The 21,151-nt window shown below is 37.8% G+C and overlaps 1 long non-coding RNA gene across 1 annotated transcript in view; it reads right to left on the reverse strand.

Annotated features, from left to right (window-relative positions):
• The window catches only part of LOC123590545, a 35,486-nt gene that overhangs the window by 8,599 nt on the left and 5,736 nt on the right, over positions 1-21,151 (reverse strand). The window contains exon 2 of the long non-coding RNA XR_006708838.1: positions 17,290-17,394. This is a non-coding gene — a long non-coding RNA (uncharacterized LOC123590545). The remainder of the gene's footprint in view (positions 1-17,289; positions 17,395-21,151) is intronic.

Genomic DNA, 21,151 nt, shown 5'->3' on the forward strand with positions numbered 1-21,151 from the left:
TTTTCTAATCATTTAAAGCAAGAGCATAAATTCAATCCCTATTACCCTATCATGGGCAGGAATGGAAGCTGGTCCAACATTCATCTGATAAGATTTCCAGAGAAGGCAAATAATAAAAAAATATCAAAACAACAGAAAAAAAATTCTAGAAGTGAATAGACATGTTACATGGAAATAGACACATTTTTACAGAGAATTACAAGCAGAAAATTTTTTGCAACAAAATCAATCTGGTGAAAATTCTTCACTCTGAAAGAATAAAGAAAAAAATTAGGAAACTTTTATAGAGGGAGAAAGAAGGAAAGAAAAAGGGAAGCTTTCTCTACAAAAGGGAGAAGAGCTAAGTGGTAACAGACTTCTCATTGGCGGAATGCTAAAAGACAGTGGACCAAATGTTCAAAAGCCTGAAAGAATTTGATTTTGAATCTAATATTCTATAACCAGGCAAATGAAAATATGAGTGATAACTGAATTTTAAGAAAATACTGTGAATACCTTAATAGGAACACATTTGAAAATTAAGTTGAAATGGATGCTTTTCTTGGAAAATTTAGATTCCCAAAATTGACTCAAGAAGAAATAGAAAAATTGAATAGAACTATATAGAAGAAATTAAAAATTAGTTTCAATATATAGCTCTTAAAAGGCACCAGGCCCAGAAGTATCTATAGGAGAGTTTCATTAAACTTCATGGAACAGATGAAAAAATAAGGAAAGCTTTCCAACTCATTCAAAGAGGCTAGCAGACCCTACCAAAAGCCAGATAGGGTAGCGGATGAGTGACGGTCTAGTCAGGAGACCGAAACCTTGCCAATTATTGAAAAAAATGATAAAATAATGGAAAGAATTGATAACTAGATGTAAAATTGTTACCCAGGTAACGGAAAGAATAGAAAGCGAACTCTAAGGTATCAGAATTGTAGCAACTGAAAAAAACAGGTTCCACCCCAGGGCATGAAGAAATAAAGGGAAGAACTTAAATTTATTAAAATATAGAGGTTTGGAAGAGGTCCCCCTGAACTGAAACTCAGATCTCTCAAGAGAGGCTGCTGTCCCACTGGTGCTGGTGTCTAGGATGTGGTGGAGTAGGGGTGTGGAACATGCTGAGGCTGGTTCTGCAAGTATTGAATAAAACTACAGTCTGGATTCAGCTGTTGCCATGGGAAGGCACCGCTGCTGCCTGGGTGAAGAAGTGGTGCGGTTGCCAGGAAGCCACATACAGGAAATGGAGCAAACAGGAATATCACAGCAAGCTGTCAGGAAGGAGTAAATCCCCTCTTCCTCTTCTAGCCCTGCAGTCTCCTTTGTTAGTCGGAACCTAATAAAAAGCCAGCTGACAGAGCAGAAATATGGTTTGCAGAGTTCTAGCCTCACAAATCAAAGTATAGAAGGGTGGGCTTGGAGCTGAGAGACAGTAACTCAACAACTATCACAGAGAGCACACACACAAAGGAAAATTTATGCTCACCCACTGACACATGAATGGGAAAAAACAAAACATCAGTATAGTAAATCAAGCAATGTAGAAACAAAATTCACAAAAAGGTAGGGTTTATCCCAGGAATACAAGGATGCTTCAACATTCGAAAAGCTATTTGCTAACAGATGCAAGTAGATAGACCCTCAGTGCCTCTACCTCATCAAATCTCTCAGCAAATGTAGAATCTGAAAAAATTATGCCTAATGGTGAAACATCAGAAAAATTCCTACTGCTGTCAGAAACAAGACAAAGAAGCCAATTATCACCACTATATTCAACATTATACTGGAGAGCTTAAAACATACAATATAATGAGAAAAAGCAGAAAGTATAAATATTTGATTGGAAGAGATAAATTGTCACTCTTTGTAAAAATCTGATGTTCTGTTTTTAAAGATTCAAGAAAACCAGTGGAAAAACTAGTAAGACTAATATAAAGATTCAGAAGAGCACACACCTGATCACACAAGAAGCTAGAAACCATAGCTTTCCCATGTATAGCAGTGATGACCAATTAGAAAGTGTAAAAAAAAAAAACCCTCCTGTTATCTTAGCAGCAAAACTATAAAATGGGGATCAAAAACCTAACAAGAATTGTTCTTATAATTTAAAAACTATAAAATATGTCTATGAAGACACCTAACAAGAAATGTGCAGGAACCTCTTTTAAAGGCTACAAAAGACATTTTGAATAGATCTGGATGGGAAGACTGAATTTCATAAACATATCAATTCAATCCAATCCCAATAATGTTTACAGCTGGATTTTTGGGGGGGAGGGGGAAGAAAACTAATAAATTGATTCTTAAATTCATCTGATTAAAAAAATTGTGCTAGAATAAAAAATATTTTGAGAAAAAAGAATAATGAGGATCTTGCCTTACCAGATACTAGAGCATACTATAAGGCAGTATTAATGGAAACAATGTAGTACTTATGTGGAAATAGATAAATTGATGAATGAAACAGATGACAAAGTTTAGAAACGGAGGTATACATTTACAGAATTGAAGCTATGGTAAAGTTGGTAAAGTTGTCATTTCAATAGAAGAGAGAGATTACTGGATATTGATTTTGAAAAAAAAAAGGTCATAATCTAACACAAAATCTCTGATTATTGCAATATGCAACTACTCAAGTATTAGGACAAAATAAGGGGCAACATATTAAAATCTGGAAAATGAGAATGGTTTTCTAAGCAAGACATAAACACAGAAGCCATAAAGAGAAAAAAGTGGACAGACACAACGACATAAATGTGGAAATTTTTTGCCCAAAGAAAAGCACTATATACAAGTTAAGAAATTTAAGGCTGCTTGGGAGAATGTTTTTGCAATGTAGTTAATAGATATTTAGCCTCAATAATCTCTTAAATATTAAAAACAATCTGTAAATGTTTTGATTTAGGAGTTTTAGTTATTCATTAAAATGTACTATAAGCCAGGCACTGTGCTAGCTCTTTTCAGACACGATTTAGTCTTCAGAACAACCCTATGGAGTTGATATTATCTCCATCTGGCAGAGCAAAAACTGAGATTCAGAGAGTCCAAGCAACTTACTTAATTTCTCACAGTTTCCAAGTGACAGGGCTGAAATTCAACAGCAACTCTGACTCCAGAGTTCTTTCCCAGGCCCTTTCTTCTTCCTAGTGCTAAATTAGTTTACCTTAAAAATTTCTAAAATTGCACTATTATCTCCCACGAAGTATTTCCCGATCTCATCTTTTATGCTTTGGTCTAGCAGAGTATTTATCCTTAAACCACCATTAACACAATGACAGAATAAATGCATTATATGGGCAGGGCAATGTCAGTGAGTCTACAAATATTTATTCTAAGTGAAGGGACAGGGATAACCTTATCATGTCCATTCACAATTAAAAACTTGGCAGAAACAGTAGCTAGTTGAGAAATTTGAAGTTGGCCAGTTCACTAATTTGGTGTGTGATATTGTCAGAATTACTCATCAGCCTGGCTTCATGCTGACAGGCAATTATTTCTCCAGGGCTGAGTGAATTTCATGACCCAAACCCATAGGAAACTCTTAAGCAAGGAATTTGAAGATATTCACTTTATCTATCAGTGAATGACTCCATTCTAATTCTTGATGGGGATAATGGGATGGGGAAAAAAAGAATAAAATTACCATAATTAAAACAACACAACAACAACAACAACATTTATTTAGATAAAAACCTGTGGCTCCTGTTTTCCACCTTATCTTGGCCAAATATTTAAACAGATTTGCAATTAAAGAGCTAAATTGTGAGTTTTCAGTTACATTTCTTCCCTGTGGTGCTGCTAGATTATGAGTACTCTTGCCTTCGTTATTTGGGATTATTAACATCTGAGCTAGTCCTTCTAACACTCCTTGGTGGATTCTGTTCTTTCTTGTCTGTCCTTTTAACATGTTATCAGGTACCAATACTCCTTCTACCTTTCAGCTCTGCCATTCCCAAGGCTGTCTCACAGTTTCAAGATGGCCGCTAAAGCTCCAAACCTCAGGTTTCCACATAACACATTTAAAGTGGGAAGGAAGAGGGTTTTGAAGGCAGATGAGAGCTTTATTCTTATGTGGCTCTCTGTTTTATCGAGGGGAAAAAAATCTCTCCTAGAGGTTCTCCAGTAGACTTCCTGGCCTTAGAAATGGGTCATATATGCAAATCCAAAACTGCTTACTAGTTTTAATAAAAATTATAAATTTTAGTTACTGATGGATAATACACATTTGAAAATTTTAGGCAAGCTCTCTTAGTGTGGAAAAGAAAGTATGAAGCAAAACTTTCATGCCAGTGCTTATTGGAGAATAGGATGCAATCCTAAGAATGCAAGAGGGAGGGAAAAATGGGAATAAGGCAGAGAACGAGGGAAAGCAATACAAGTTGGTATGTTGCCAAGCTTAGGCACACCTTCTCAAGAAAACATTGCTAGCTAATGTGGGACATCTCCTGAGTGGTCACATGGATTCATTGCTTCTTAGAACAGTCCACTGTGGAAGAAGAATAAGGGCACGGCATTTATCTGCAAACCTATTTCCATCTTCTGCTCCTTGGGAAAAGCCTGCCTGACAGGGCACTGAGTTTCTCACTTTGGGCAAACACCTGCTGGGAAAAGCAGGTTGGGGCTGCACCCTGGACCTGCTGCAGTTCCCTGACAGCTGGCGCAGAGGAAACTGTGCTTAAGCCCAGCCTTCATCTCTAGGGAGGATGAGAAAATTGGAGATGTGGGATCATAACCTAATATGAGGTGATGGTGGCAGCAGCTGGGATGTGAGCCATCTCTGGGATTGCTCCAGCCTGGGAAGAAGGGCAAGTGGCCAAGGCTGCAGGATATGTGAGGATAAGCAGATCTGGAGTGGGGCATAAAATGAGCTCGATACATAAGCTGAGGGTTATATGTTGCATGAGAAATGGATGAAAGGATCCAGGAGTACTTTAAAATTACATAAAAAGAAACAATACATATGACAGAATTCTTTCAGCTACTTCTGATCTTTTTTGTGGATACTTTGGGTGTCATTTCTACTTTTTCACAATTTTTTTCTTTTGCCAATTTTTAAATTGTCAAAAAAGGTATAATTTTGTATTCCCAGTATTAAACATTTTTAATTCAAATTTATATTATTTCTCCATGGATTAAAGACCTGTATTTGGAAAAAATAACTTAAAAATTTTTAGAATAAAATATTGAAGGATATTTGTATGGTTAATCAGGACAAAAGCACAATACATAGCAAAACAGAATCAACATTACAGTGTTCAAATTCTGTGCATCAAAGTTAAAAGACAGCCCATAAGGAGAACATATTTGTAATGCATGTAACCAGAAAAATTGAAGATTCCAAATATGTAAAGTTTTAGCTACAAATCAATGAAAAATCCAAACAACCCAATAATAAAATGGGCAAAGAATATTAAGAGGCAAGTCACAGAATAGCAAAACTGAATGTCAAAGAAGCTTAACTAGTAATCAAAGAAATGAAAATTAAAATGAGATACCATTTGGTACTCATCATATTGGCAGTAAAACAGCTGACAATATCATATGTCAGTGAAGATTTAGAGACATGAGATTATAATTGGTAGAGCAAGTTTGGAGAGCAATTCAGTAAAGTCTATTAATGTTGAAAGTGTGCATACACTATAGTACTACCATTTCAGTCCCAGGGACATATCCTAGAAAACATCTGAACCTGTGACCCCGGGATTAAGATGTAAGAATGTAAGAATGTTCATTTTGGCATTGATCAGAATAGTGAAAAATTGAAAGCAACCTTAATGTTCATCAATGGGAGGATGGCTACATTGCAGAATAATTATAAAAGAGAATGTAAATGAATGAAATAGAGCCTGCTGTTGAATGGAAAAGCAAGTCACAGAGTAATATACATAAAGTTTAAATGAAACAATTACGACAAAGCCTTAAAATTTCTTGAATATGATTGATTAGTGATTTCTTGGAGTTTAAAAAATATTTTCTCTGCATAGCTGAAGATTTCATTCTAAAACATTTATAGAAGGACACAATCTGAAAGAAAAGTTTTAAGCTTCTTGAAATTTAAATAGAAAATTTAAATTTAAGTTAAATGTAAACTAATGCTAAATTCAGAAGCATGCAGTGTTAATTGGAAATGTTTGAAAAAATTCCATTTCATATAAAATGCTAAGCTTTTTACTTATAACCAAAACAATAGAGATCTGTCAACTTGATAAGAGTTGGCAGAATGAGTCTACATAAAAAGGAAAACAAAAAAAAGCAATAGGAAATGAGCAGGGCTTACTCCAATGGATAATCTGATTAGAATGCCTGTCACAGTATTTACTGATGTTGCTTATGTTTGCCAATATCTGTGGAAAGAGGTGTATTAGGCGGGATACAGTTTTAATGGCTGCCATGAAGAACCAAAATAAAAGTAGCTTAAACAAGGGAAAAATCTATTTGTCCCTCACACAATAGTCTGAGTTTAAGTAGTTCAGGACTAAAATAGCAGCTCTGCATTGGCAGGGACCCAGACTCCTTTGATCTTGTTGCTTTGTCATTCTCAACATACAACCTCCTCATATGGTCCAAGATGAACCTCCTCATATGGTCCAAGATGGCCGCTCCAGCATTCACCATCATGTCCACATTTCATCCAATAGGAAACAGATATAAAGAAAGTGGAGGACATGCTCCTTCCTTGTAAGGAATACTAGTAAGTTTCTCATGTTAGTTCTGCTTATGTTCCATGATTACACCTGGCACATAGGGAGGCTGAGAAAGTCTTTGTTCTGGGTGTCCATGTGCCCAGTTAAAATTCAAGAGTTCTAGTTTTAAGCTTATGAAAGGAGAATGGATATTGGGAAATAATTAGGAATCTCTGCCCAAGTGGTGAAAATCATTCTTTAACAGCTGGTACAAGATTCTTCTCATAAAGGGAAGGGTATTGTTTAGGGAAATATATTTATGAGTTAGTTGGGTATAAAAATAAAAGCATCAGGGCAAAGTCTAGGAAGAGAAGGTAGGATAAAAGGAGTTTGGATATTTCTCTGCATGGGTAAATGAAGGTATCAGGAAGAGGAGAACGGGAGGGGTACCAAGTTACTTGACAAAGAATCTAGACTCTCCAAATTTTTATCAGGTCTGCCATTTAAAGAAAGCCTCTGTGAGGTTGGGTTTTATGTATGGGTTAGAATCTAGGAAGGGGTTAAGTTTCATGTGCAAGTCAATAATGTGCATGATAAAGAACAGTGAAACAGTTCACGAATGTAGGCACTCAGAATCACCCTCCACGGGCTTGGTGTCCTTGAACCCAATTTTGGAGAGTAATTTCTCTATAGTTTCCTGGGTGTTCATAGTGAATGAACCCCTGACAGTCCTCTTTCACATCTTCTAGATATGAAAAGTAGACCTGAGTTCTAGGAAGAACACAACCCAGGCTCCAGCTGCAGACCTTACTAAACTCAGTCTGATCTTGGGAGAGTCCATTCACCCCTCTCTGTCCCAGCTTCCCCTATCACTAAGAGAAAAAGTACAACACCAAGACTCCATACCAGAACACTGTGAGAACTTCTTCACAAGGTTTGTTTGAGAATTTTGATGAATATAGTCACAAAGAAATCCAAACTTAAATGCTGGTCGTGGCTTCGAAAATTCTCCAAAAATTGATTCTGGGATTTTAAAAAGTTATTATTTCGTGGCTTAAGCTAAAAAACATATATTTAAATGATTATTATTTAAAAATTTCTTTGTATCTCAAGTGGACTCAGCTAAATGATCATTTATTCATTCACAATGATAGGTGCTATGGGAAGATAACACAATGTATTAGATATGGTCCTTGGCTTAATGTAGCTTTTTATTAACTGGTTAAGTCATTCATTGATTCAGAAAATATTTATCGAGCACCTACTATATGCCTGCCACTGGGCTGGGAACTGGGGATGAATGGGGAATGGGAAATACTGCCCACCCTCAAGACGTTTCCTATGGGTGAGGCAGACATGGACATAAACAAGAAAGTGTGATTCATGTTATCAAAGAGGAAAGTATAAGGTACTGTGCTTATTGATAGCAAATACACAAAATTTAAAGCCAGACTCATTTGTGGGATCTTTAAGATAAAAAAAAAAAACCCAAAAACTTCAGACTGGGAGGGCCCTCCCAGTTTTCAAAGCATCTGTGATTTTTCTGGTATTGTTTATAGAACAGAGCCTGAGAAAATCTTTTCTGCTAACAAGCCAGAATTTGGTTTATAATTAGACAAGAGGGCTCAACAACCAGGGGTGATGGAACACTGCCGAGAATCTTGGAGAGGACCAAAGGGAAGCAGTTTAAAATTAATTTAAATTTTGAGGTTTTAAAAATGTCCACTTATTTTCCATGGAAACCAAGCTCAACCTACCTCAGAGACTGGGTATTTATGGGTAGAATTATTTGTTGTGTATTTATGTGCTTTAATCACAAGTAGTGACTAATAAACACTATGTGCCATGCAGTGCTAGATGCTTTATATATATTATCCTATTTAGTTTTTAGAAACATCTTGTGTGGGAATGCTTAGTCCCATTTTATGAAACAGAGGCTCAGAAAATGTATTTTGTCTCAGTTTACACTGTGAGTGGGGCAGAACTAAGATTTGAACCCGGAGGCTCTAAGATCCTAAGCCTTGTGCTCTCAGTCACAGCTACTGCAGTGTATCCCAGATTCTATCATTTTTACAGTAAAACCATTTTAGCTGTCAGTCATTTACATTTTATACGCTCTCTCCTACTCCCAAAAACACAAGTAATAAAGTACATTATAATAAACATATAATAGAAAAGCAATTACAATAAAGATAAAAAGGAAATCAAAAGCCTTTGAGGCAGGGACAAGATAATCACACTAAAGTAATCATTTTCCATAAATGTTTGTTGAGTGAACAAATGAGTGAATTAAAGTAAAATCAGACATTTTAAGCTTAGAAGTTCCTAGAAGCTAGAGCAAAAAGGGAACCATGATGAGTTATATATCTAATGTAAGAAAACATGGAAGCTGGGCAAAACAAGTTATTGTGTGGTCTTTAATAATAGAGGTAAGGTAAATGATGGTATCTTCAACTGCAGTATTTAAGAAGAAACAGAAGTGATCTATATATAACAGTTATTTTTCTAATAGATGATCTAATATCATCTCTAAAAGAGATGATAAATCCTTATGAAGCATTTCTATGGAGAGTTAAGCTAATATGCTCTAGGTAGGCCTCTTTCTGTTATTCTAATATGATGAGTCTGGTTTTTCAGTTGCAGGAAAAGCCCTCTGCCCAGAGAAGACATCCCTGTACAGGGAAAGAGTGTGGCACTAGAATGTTGTGGGTCTTGTGGCTACCTTCTAGCCCTTGGCTTTAAGCAAGTCCCTTAGCCTGCTTCAGCATCCTCAGCTGTAAAGAAGGTAACAGGATCTACTTTAAAAAGTTTTTTAAGTACTAGGGTAATTATATGTAAAATGGCAGGTCAGGACATAATGAGTATGATGATGATTGTCTAGTTTTCTTTGATTCTTATTTGCAGCCAGGGAGGTCTAAGTTTGTTTCAGTTGCTTTTGGTTTTACACATTTTTTTCATGGTGTTTGTTTATATAAAGTAGATTTGGAGTTTACTAGATAATATGCTTCATGAAGATAGGAAATGTATCAGTTTTGTGCTCTGTTGTATGCCCAATGACTGGCTCAGACCAAGGGCTCAATAAATATGTATTGAATGAATAAGTGAATGAATGAATTAGGGTGAAGTGGGGAGTGCTTGTGCCCATAACTGTACTCATCCTCATTACACCATGCATCAAGTTTTCTGATTTGGAAATCTTTCTAATATCACATTGCCCCTGAGGATGAGGGGTCCAGTCTTCCAATACCCTCATTGGTCTGAATGATAATTCACACGTTTCCCTTTCTACTATTGCTGAAGATCTGTTTGATTTGATTTTCATAATTACCTTCTCCATCTTATTTCCTTTTACCTTTTCGGAGGAAGAAGAGGAACTCCAGCTCTGATTATAACTTTAGATTTCATATGTGATTGTTATAGACACATTCTGCTCATTTTATCTTGTAGATAGTAGCTTTGCTTTTTCAATATAGTACGTTTAGCAATTGAGCCCAGGGAAGCCCACATTTGTGGATAGATGCTTTAATATTATGCTATAAGAATAACACTTTAATAAACTATCCACTAATGAAAAAGCCCATGATTGGTTGTATTAACCATTGGCTATAGATTCACAGAGAAGATATTACCAAAGTGATTTATAGAGATTGATGCTTAGCACTGAATTTTAAAAATCAATTAAGAAAAAATGTTAATAAACCAAGTATTTAATATTCATAAGATATGTAATCATAAAATCAGAAAGGATGGAAGAAACTTCCAAGGAGATCTTTTAGGAGAAAAAAAATGAAAGGAGGTGGCATCGACAAAATGAAACCTAGTAATTAAAATCCAGTGAGTAATGATCTACTTTCTTTATTCTGATGACAATCTGATTCTCTTTGATAAGTATAGTAGCAGGGAGGGACAATATTTTGAAAATGGGCTTTGTTAAAAGAACAAAGCTTTCACTCTTTTCAGCCTCATCTGTGATATCTGATCCCCAAATCTGATACAGACACATTCCCTTCCTCTGCCTACCAATAGGAAAGGGGGGGATGGGCTGAGAGCATCTTATGTCTGAAACAGTTTTTCATTTTCTAGTGAGATGTGTCTCCCTAAAGTGTCACCTTGCCTTATATCCTTTCGATATAACAGATGATGATGTATTATTGTAGTAAGAGTATGAGTTCGTTTCTGAAATGTAAAACCCAAGAGATGGGTATAGGTATTCAGCTCATCTTTTGCCTATTGCTCAAGTCTTGCTTGTAAGACACCAACCTGACAACTTATGCCCAGGGTATAAAGTCTAATTGGCTGAGCTGGACCAGGGGAGAAAATTGCCTGACATTGGTAGAAGTGTTCACAAAGGCCATAGGCTCCATGGTCCAGGAAGAAAGATTTCCGCCACATCTGCAGAGGTATCACTAAGATGTCAGGTCCAGGAGTGAGCAAGTTTAAATTGCTGGCGAGAAACTCAAGTGTGTGAAAAATAATCCTATTTTCCATTCTTCCAAGCTGTCAAGATAATCAGTCTTGGTCATTATTGGGATTCTACTCTAGTGTTGTGTCAAGCTCTTACACGTAGTACAACTTCATCAATTATGGGACACCATGCACAGTGTTCACCACGGGGCTACCCATTGTCCCAGACTGCAGGGGCCTTCTCTGCAGCTCACTGGTTTCTGCACCACACGCAAGGTGCCTGAATCTTTGGCAAGGCTTGGAACCCCTGGGCCTCAAGCCCAGACTTTCTAGAAACCCCTTGGAGTCGTTTCTTGGAAATCCCCTCACTACACATGGCAGAGTGAGAGTTCTTACTAATCTTCTACTTTCCAATCTTGAGAATATCTTTCCTCTAAAGCACTCAGTGTTAAATAAACCCAAGAGTTGAATAGTCAATTAGAGTATTAGCAATGCAGGGGCTTGGGTGCACACACACACACACACACACACACACACACACTTTTAGAAGAATTGATATTACAAAAAAATCATTTTATTGATCAAAAGAAATCTAAATGTAATTGGATTTCTTTTTTTTAATGTTTATTTATTTTTGAGAGACAGAGCACGAGCTGGGGAGGGGCAGAGACACACACACAGAATCCCAAGCAGGCTCCAGGCTCTGAGCTGTCAGCACAGAGCCCCGCACAGGACTCGAACTCCCGAACTGTGAGATCATGACCTGAGCCGAAGTCATATGCTTTACTGACTGAGCCACCCAGGCACCCTTAATTGCATTTCTTTTTATTGATGTTATGGGTTAATATTTTTTCTATTTTGATTTATGTTTGGAGGATGGTAATGTTGGCACCATATTCCTCTCAGTCAGGATCTCTAAAATTCTAAATCTTGCCCACAAGTCACTTCTCTTCTTTCTCTCCTCTCAGGTTACCATTAAAATATTTTTGAAGAGGTCTTTCAGGGGTTTTCTACTTTTTCCCCAGTTGGATATATGGGACCATGGGGGTGGGTAGGCAAAGAAAAGGAAATGCACAAGATCTATCTACTTGCGTAGAGTGGTGGCTTTTCTGGAGGGACTGGAGAATAGAGGGACAACACACATATATCCCATTAATATCCTGCTTCACAGCTCATGATAAGAAGTTATAAACATGATAGAAACAAAATTTGAAAACTGTTTGTATTTAGTTTTTTGGGGTTCAAAGCAAGGAATCATAACTGCCGGGTAAAAGGGGACTGTGTTTATGGGTGAAATGCCCATTCTTTCTTTCTGACAATTTATTTCAAATGGCACTGATAGTCCTTGCATTTGTCGTAGTTGAAGGAAGAGCTCTTTCCAGTAATTTTTCAACACCCAAGATGGATTTTTTTAAAGTTTATTTATTTATTTTGGGAAGGGGGAAGGCAGAGAGAGGGAGAGACAGAATCTCAAGCAGGATCTACTCTGTCAGTGCAGAGCCCGACATGGGGCTTGAACCCACAAACTGGGAGATCATTATCTGAGCTGAGATCAAGAGTCAGACACTTAACTGACGGAGCCACCCAGGTGCCCCAGCATGGATTCTTCAAGAAACAAAATATTTAGTTATTTTTTTATTTTTGCCTCTTGGAACAGATTTTTGCCCTCTAAAATACATTCTGTTCTACCCTGCCTTTTACATGAAAGAAGAGGACACAATTTACCTCTCTCTGCAGCTCCCCAACACTCACTCTCTTCTGGGTTTTCATATTAAATAGAGTCCTCTCATATTTTGGGGAAAACTTTGGTCTCCTGCTTGTGGCCACCTCTCACCTTGTTCTAGATTCTTTTCTGGTTTGCTGATGAGCATTTGTTATCAGAGAGGAAACCAAGCACCTTGACTTGGGAGGATACCTACCAAATAACAGCAAATGGGCTCTGGGCCAGGACCCAAGCCTGGCTTTGATGCAGAGCCTTCGTGGCAGCCATTTTAATGACATTATCAACTTTAATTGAGGAGGGTCTATTAAATAAAAGTGAAGTCCAGTGTATTTGATGTTCTAAATTAAACTTCATAAGACACCAAGATATAGATACTTTAATCTTCTTTTTATAGTTGTTCTAGTAGATCCCAGAACAGTTCAGAAACTTGCCCAATGCTCTTAGACTTGACACAAGTTTTTCAAACTATGGGTCACAATCCATTGGCAGGTCATGAAATCAATCTAGTGGGTCAAGATCAGTGTTTTAAAAATTAGAATAAAATAAAATAGAAAATATCAGAATAGATGACACATAGAAGCCTAAGCATTTTTGTTTATGAACTTTTATTTCAGTCACACATATATGAATGTGTGTGTGTGTGTGTGCATTTGTGGTCTGCGTTGTGGTATGAAATTTATTTACTATTTGGGTCCCAATTCAAAATATTTGAACAACTGTGGTCTGCACTTCCCCAGAGAGTGAGGTTGTTTAAATGTGACTTCTGGGAATATGGTTGACATCAGAACTCTTTACAACCAAAGCAGATGAGATGAATGGTCTACTATTTATTCAAGAAAAGTTAGAATTTCCTTATAAAGCTGTGGACATAAAACCATTGAAGCACTGGGATATTTGCTTGAATTCAAAAGACCACCAGGGACCATCCCAAGTGACCATCTAAATCACTGAAGAGTTTCATGGTTAGTAGACACTGTCTATTTTACCCTGAAGGACAATAGCTGCTATCGTTCAGTGTTAGTAAACACTCAACGATAGCAGCTATTGTCCTTCAGGGTCCTTCAGGGTCACACAGGCTCTCTTTTAACCTTTTTAACAACTTTATGAGGTTGGTGTTGCTGCCCACAGCTTAAGATGAAGACACTGGATACACAAATGATGACTGAGTCAGGTGCAGCTTGGCTTCTACACCATTAGGTCTAATTTAGAGGGAGGGATACTGATACCATATCTTCTCTCGGAGTCTGTTCCCTCAGTGTTTAACAACTTAATTTTTTTCTGATGAAAGATTTTCTCTGAATCTAATTTAGATTGCTCATGCTACGGTTGAAACCCTTTTCCTCTTTGTCTCCTTTGTGGTGACAGAGAACAGCTGGTCACCCTCCCAATGACAATGATGTGTCGTCAAGAAGGGGACAGTAATTGTCCTCCTTCAGAACCAACAATATCAGCTCCTTGGACCATTTTCCTCAGCCCTATTTTCCACCAACCCTTCAATTACTTCTTTGTTTCTTGTCCCGTCCTTTGAGAATGGCTCCACAGCTTAACTCCTTACCAGCCCTGGATGTGAGACAAGACAAAGTTTGGGCACTTCTAGTTTATGTTCCCCTGAACTTCCCTAGAATGGGCAACAAAAGGCTGATTTCTAATCTGCACTCAACCTCAGGGGCTCCTCCCAGACCCTTCACACCCAGATCTTGGCTTCCTATGCATGTACTCACATCCAGAGAGGACACAGAGTCTTCACTGTGTGCTAAAGTTCATCACAGGCTCCTTACCTGCCCCACAGCAGGCTGCCCTCCCCCACTCCCCGAATATCTTCACAACTTTCCCTTCTTTAAAGGCTCAGCTCTGCCTGATGACCAGAAGGGTGTAATCTCACTCACCTCTGACCACCTGGACACCTTTCCTATTTCTCTGTAAGCCCTTTTGACTTTCTGATTCAGAATCTTTGTGTACATATCATTCATTTAAAACACTAATTTGCAGTTTAATTTTTAAAACAGGCAGTATGTGCATATAGTATACAATCCAAAAGGTACAAAAAGTACACACAGCAAACATTTTTCCTAATACCTTGTCCCCCAGAATTAGGCAACCAGTGTTACCAGTTTCTTATATATCATTTCAGACACATCCTACGTATCCAATTTGTGATTTTACGTGTGTGCATATATGTGTGTGTATATATATGTGTGTGTGTGTGTGTATGTGTGTGTGTATATACACACATATATGTATACATACATATATATGTCTATGTATCTAAATACATATACACACGTGTGTGTATCCACAAATTGGATAAGTACTACACACATTTTTCTGTACTTTCTTTACAATGAGTAGTTTAGCTTGAATGCTATATCAATTATGAGTTGATAAAGCGCTTCCCTGGGGCACCTGGGTGGCTCAGTTGGTTAAGTGACCAACTTCGGCTTGGATCATAAACTCACAGTTTGTGAGTTCAAGCCCTGCATCAGTGTCTCTGCCTTTAGTGCAGAGCCCTTTTGGGAAACTCTGTCCTCCTCTCTCTCTCTGCCCCTCCCCAGCTCACACTCTCTCTCTCTCAAAAATAAATAAACATTACAAAAAAAAGAGCTTCCCCATCTTCTCTGTGGCTGTATAAGTTTCTATTCCATGGGTATACCCTAATTAATGTCACCAGTCTCTACTGAAACACATTTTGTTTTAAGAGCATAGGCCTTGGAATCAGACTACCCTGACAGAGTTCTGGTTCATCACTGATTAGAATATGATGTTGGCTATATGTTAACTTACTTCTCTGTGCCTCCTTTTCTCATCTATAAAATGGGAATTATAACAGTACCTGCTTCCTAGGCCTGTTGTGAGGACTAAATATGAGAATCAATGTAAAGTGCTTTGAACAGTGAGTGGCACATAGTAAGCTCTCAATAAATGTTAGCTTTTGATTAGGTTGTTTCCCAAATTTTGCTATTGCATTCTATGCTTCAGGGAACAGCCTTGGACATAGGAGTGCTATCCAAATATATAACAACCCTTACAGCACAAGCACCAATCAATCAGAATGAGGCTGGCCACAGTGCTGAAGCATGGTCCTGGAGGCCCCTGCAGTATCAGGTGTTACTTCTTTTTTTTTTAATGTAAATTTTAGTTAGCCAACATACTGTGCAATGTTGATTGGAGGAGTGGAATTCAATTCAGTGATTCATCATTTACATACAACACCCAGGGCTCATCACCAAGTGCCCTCCTTAATAGCCATCACCCATCTAGCCCATCCTGTACCCACCTCCTCCATCCACCCTCAGTTTGTTCTTTTGAAATGCCTGGTTGCAGCAAGGTCTGGGGTTTGGGGAAGGGGCTGGATGGGCAGGGCAGAAGTAGGAGGCGGGGTGGGCTCAGGACTGCTATGTTTCCCAACAAATAAGAATTTTAATATTTTAATCATCAGTACAGTACATCTGGAGCATACTAGGTGAATTTAGCACTGTGTTCAAGTATCACTTCACACATCTGAGTGAGTATCTTTTAGGATAGACTCCAGGAAGGGGAATTACTGGGTAAAAGGTTATATACATTTGCAATCTGTTCTCCTTGGAGATTGTACCTATATACATCCCCACCAGCAATATGTGAAAGTACTTGTTTCTTCATCCTCACTGGCACGATATGTTAGCAAACTTCTTTTTATCTTTGCCCATCTGATGGGTGAAAAATGATATCTCAGTATAGCTTGAATTTCTCTTATTATGATTGAATATGAATGTCTTTTATGTATTATCAGCCATTTATATATCCTTTGTTGTCTTTTATTATGGTTCTTATTATGATTGAGTTTAAATGTCTTTTTTATATGTTGGAAAAAAAGAGAGGGAAGCAAACCATAAGAGACTCTTAACGATAGAGAACAAACTGAGAGTTGCTAGAGGGAGGTGGGGGGGGATGAGCTAAATGGGCAATGGGGATTAAGGAGGGACTTGTGATGAGCACTGGATGTTATACGTAAGTGATGAATCATTCAATTCTACTCCTGAAACCAATACTACACTATAGGTTAACTAACTAGAATTTTAAAATTTGAAGAAAAAAAGTCTTTTCATATGTTTAACAGTCATTTGTGCAACCTCTTATATGTATCATCTTTGCATGTACTTTACCCATTTTTCTTTTGTGTTGTTGATCTTTTTCTTATTGATTTGTAAGAGCTGTTCATATATAATGTGCCACTCATTCTCTTAGTTAACTGTAGAGATTTTATGAGCACCTGTGATAGGCTTGGTGCTGTGTGAGGACTAGAGATCGAGAAACTAAAAAAACACCACTACAGGACTTGCCTTCAAGGAGCTTACAAACTAGTAAAAGAGGCAGATGAGGAAATAAACAATTGCAATAATGAATAAAAAGTGCATGGAGGGGGGTGAACATGGAGTGCTTTGAGGGTACATAAAATAGATAACATTTTCACATGGACCATGCTGATTAGGGAATTCTGCAAAGGTTGAACAAAATCTTTATTAAACCAGATGTTTAATAAATGATTGTTCTATGTGTAAAGACAGACATTTTAAGTACCTTGTTTGCCTCTTCTGTTTCAGTATCATGATATTGTAAGGAGACCAGCATTATGATTTTCACCATATCTGATGCTGCCCTATTGTCATGGTCTATATTTGGTCCCTGGAAAAACAAAATGAATAGTGTAAATACAATGTCGCCACCATTATAAAGGTCTGAAAATATGCCTTCTTGATGATAAGTAGCTTTCTCCCTATTGAAGAAAGATAGCTTACCATTGAGCTATCAGTTGAATTTTCCAAACAGATGGGGGCCTTTTCAAATATAAAATGGACCATGCCCTCAAATGTTTTCTTTATTCTACCTATTAATCATCTTTTTAGCAGCCTCTGGGTTTAAAATGCAGGTTGGACATAATATAGTACTCAGGCCCAACACTGACCTTCATCTTTCTATTATATCTTTTATTGAGAACCTGCTGTGAATGTTTCACATCCAATTAACCCGTAGAGTGGCACATGGCATTAAATGGGTCATCCTATTTTAAGACTATTTTTTATAAGAGTTGAATGCGGTTTGGACAATCCACTCCAGCTGGGGCTGGAACAATTGAACACAAGCCTTGGGCAGAACAAAAGTTCTAAACAGCATCCCTTATGTGTTGTTTGTAGTGCACCGCAGACTTTTGCAAGTCATAAACCCTGTAAGCACCTTGTACTTTATCCACTGGGGTTGAGAGCCACTGCGTCAGCTCCCAGCAGTGCCAGAGGAAAGAACTCCATGTTCCTATCAGGAAGACTTCATGTTGTCTGACTTAATAGACTGGACCAGCTATGTAATTTGTGGGGCTCTGTGGAAAATGAAAATATGAGACCCTTTGTCAAAAAATTATTAAGAATTTTCAAAACAATGACAATAAAGCATTCACCTAAGCACAAGGCCTTCTAAGTGAGGGACCCTGTATGACTGCATAGATTGCATGCTCATGAACAACCATGCAATTAACAGCTCCTGTTAATGGGCCACTGAAAGCTGCAATGGATCAGCACAGCACAGATCCCTGGGACCGCAGATGTGGAAGGGCCCTTGGCTGTCATCTGGTTGAATATCCTCATTTTGTAGGTGAGAAAGCTGGGGCTTAGAGAGATAAGGTGAGTTGCCCCCCAAACACTGGTGGGATAAGCAGAGGCAGATCTATAACTATAAAATTTTTTTAATGTTTATTTATGTTTGAGAGAGAGAGAGAGAGAGAGAGAGAAATCATGAGCAAGGGAGAGGCAGAGAGAGGTGGAGACACAGAATCTGAATCTGAGCTGTCAGCACAGAGCCTGATGTGGGGCTCCAACTCACGAGCTGTGAGATCATGACCTGAGCCAAAGTTGGATGCTTAACCAACTGAGCCACCCAGGCGCCCCTGGATCTAAAACTATAGACATAATGTGACAGAAATATGTGGAGAAGAGAGGTACAGATTACTTGTCCCACCCTGAAATTTATAATTTCACCTACTATAAAACCATGACTTATGTTACACTTTTTTAAGTAGCTAATTTTGTGTACCTCTGAGAGTTCTATCACATTTCTATTAATAACGTAGCTTTCTCCCCATTGAAGAAAGATAGCTTTCCTACCAGGGAATATGAATGGAATGTGTGTCCTTTCTCTATTCCCTTTGCTTCCTTCCCCACCAAATTATGCCCTGAATCTATACCCCATCAGCCTGGATTCTATGATCTTTTGACTAACCAGTGCTTAGTTAGATCTACGCTGTGATCTTACAACTGTTTTATATTGAAATCTAGGCCTCATCAACATGTACATGTGTAAGTGAAACAAAAGCTCCAGTAATTGGTACATACTTTTCTACTTGCAATGGTGATATTTGCTATACTATTTTAAACAAATGCTCTATTTCATTGAAAACAAATAAATGCTCGTCATGACCCATTAACTTGATTTTATGAACCACTAATGGGTCATGTCACACAGTTCAAAAGACTCTGCTGCAATGTCCATGTTGCTTCTGTACTGGGAGGGGTAAGTGAGGATGGGAGGCATCACATAGGACATTTCCTCTGGAAAAGAGAAGAACCAACAAGGCCCCCATTTGCTGGCAAAGGGCAAGAAATAGACACATTTAGACCCTATTGGGAGAATATAAATTGGCCCAATCTTTCTGGAATCAGTTTGCTAAGTTTACTGTAGAATCTCAAGGATTTTAAGGATTTAGAATCTAAGGATTTAAGTACAAAGGGTGATCATTGCAATATTATTTATAATGGAGGAAAATTGGAAACAAGTGAAAGTTTCAACAGTAGGCAATTGGTCAATTGAGGGCTATATATATATATATATATATATATATATATGAACTGAATATTATGTTGTCATTAAATTATGTTATATGTAAAAGATTTAGTGATATTAAAATATTTATGATACAGTAAAGGAGGAAAGCAGATTCAGAACAGTATATACCATATATCATTTTTATGAGATGAGAAGTTGTGATATATCTATTTGCATTAAAAGTTAAGAAGGAAATAGATGAGTATGGATAGTATATTCTATGATTCTATAGGTTGTAAGAATATAAGTGAACTTTATTTTCTTCTTTATGATTATATGTATTTTCTATTTTTCTACAATTACCGTTGCTACTTATGAATTAAAAACAATAACAACAGCAATAAAGGACTCCTCCAAAAAAGGGGGGGGGGGGGCAAGGAAGATACAAAAAGCAAAGTGCATTTGATCTAGGATGAATGGAGAAACTAACTTGAGACTTCCTAAGTACAATATAGTAATGTTCTATCTCATGGATTACATCTTAAAACAGGTTATGAATATTTTATTTTTAAAAGGTTCTGATTATTAAGATTGGTTGTCTGGGTTCAGATAAATGTTCAGCTATGTTCTTCACCATCTATAGAAGGGCTATCTCCGCAATGTAGACCCCATGACTTTAGGGAGTCACTTAAAAAAGGTGATGGCACAGAGATGGGTCAGACTCTTGTATGGTTTCCAGTTTCTAGAAGATTTCACATCTGATGGTGCCTGGCAGTTGCTTCCCTTTGCTGTTTTTATGCCATGCATTTTCATACGATATTTCATGTTGATTTTCACAATAATCCTATGTTGTGGACATCGTTTTCCATTATTATATTATTTTGGAGGGAGAAAACTAAGATCGAGAGATTGACTTGCACAAGGTCATATGACAAAACCAGAGTCAGGACTCAAACCTACGTCCCTGACTCTTATATTAGCCCATGCTTTTGCCACTGCCCCTACCATGTTGTCCTAGGTCTTAGAAATTTTCTCTGGTTTGAGAGCATAGCTTCTTGAGGGTTGTGGTGCCTAACCAGAGAAAAGAAGTTATTTAAGGCTGTAGTATAAGGACTGTTGCACACACACTTCTGCTAAGACCAGTTCGGTGTTGGGACAGAGATTCACACTCACATCCAGGAGTGAGCCAGTGGGGAAAGAGGTCAACTCGACTATCCATGCTCTCTTTCCTTCTCTCCTTTTGTGCTTTTCAGTGTCCCCACTGTGGTCACTGCCCTGTGAAGCTAAGTGCCCTGTTTCTGTTCTCTGACTATGGTGGTCACACACACCTCCTGTCCCTAGGTTAGGTTGCACCCTTGCTACAATATTCACAGTGTACCTGTTCTGCTTCCCATTTGCTTCAGGATCTATTATCATCCTTGATCTGTGAGAAACTTATTCATTAGGGTAGATGGGGGGAATTTTCAATTAAAAAAAGGAGGAATCCTCTAGCAGATAAAGAAGCCAAAGCATTAATCAAAAAATATTAATTTCTATGAATAGAGATCTTTTTGTGACAGAATGGTTTTTCTGCTGCACACCTAATACTATACCAGAATTGATCACTAGCAATATGTTAATGACTTCCCTC

The sequence above is a fragment of the Leopardus geoffroyi genome, chromosome B4 (genome assembly GCF_018350155.1).
Source record: "Leopardus geoffroyi isolate Oge1 chromosome B4, O.geoffroyi_Oge1_pat1.0, whole genome shotgun sequence".
Taxonomy (NCBI): Eukaryota; Metazoa; Chordata; class Mammalia; order Carnivora; family Felidae; genus Leopardus; species Leopardus geoffroyi.